Genomic DNA, 811 nt, shown 5'->3' on the forward strand with positions numbered 1-811 from the left:
AACAACAACAACAACAACATGCAACAACAACAGCAACCAGAACAGGGCAACAGAAACAAAAACAGCCCCTCTTTCAGCTACTTGAGGTGTATTTGATATCGTTGAAGTCCCGCTGAGCAGGAGAGGAAGTGTAAATCAAGCGTACCTGAAGTAACTGCAAGCTCAGCGGGCTGCTGCAGAAATGTTCTGATAACAATCATCCCGACACAAACCCAGAGGGACGTAGTGACACACAAAACAAACAGACCCTTTTAGAGTCAGTTCAACCAACTAGTCAACATATTTTGGCACTTAACCCTGGAAGTATCTTTCCATAAAGAAACTGCATGAAGGTTTATTTCTCACAGTTTACATCATAAAACCAATTGATTATAATATAATAAAATATTATATGTGTATATTTCCATGTTTCGTTTTAATTTGAATTATTTACTTATTTTATAATATTTTTTATGGTTATTTGTATAAAGAATTATGAAGTTTATTAAAGTATTTTATTTAATTTTTATTATTTTATTTTTAATAATTTATTTATTAATTAATGATTTCTATTTTATTTTATTTAATTATTATTATTACTACTACATAATTTGTATTAAACATTTACTATTATAACAATTATTAGAATTATTTATAAAAAGAAAAATATAAAAGAAAATGTGTTCTGGTCCTGGAACAGATTTAATATAAAAGGCAACCAGTAGAGCCTGTTAGTTCCTTTGTTTTATTATCATTTTATAGTATTTAATTCAATAATTTTACCTTTCATCTCAAGTCAAGTCAGATTTTATTCATATAGCCCAAAATCACA

General features: G+C 28.2%; 1 protein-coding gene across 1 annotated transcript in view; it reads right to left on the minus strand.

Annotated features, from left to right (window-relative positions):
* The window catches only part of afdna (afadin, adherens junction formation factor a), a gene marked incomplete at its 3' end in the record, with an annotated part of 72,057 nt that overhangs the window by 394 nt on the left and 70,852 nt on the right, over positions 1–811 (minus strand).

This window comes from Morone saxatilis, unplaced genomic scaffold (genome assembly GCF_004916995.1).
Source record: "Morone saxatilis isolate NCDOM2014 unplaced genomic scaffold, NCSU_SB_2.0 Contig7, whole genome shotgun sequence".
Classification (NCBI taxonomy): domain Eukaryota; kingdom Metazoa; phylum Chordata; class Actinopteri; family Moronidae; genus Morone; species Morone saxatilis.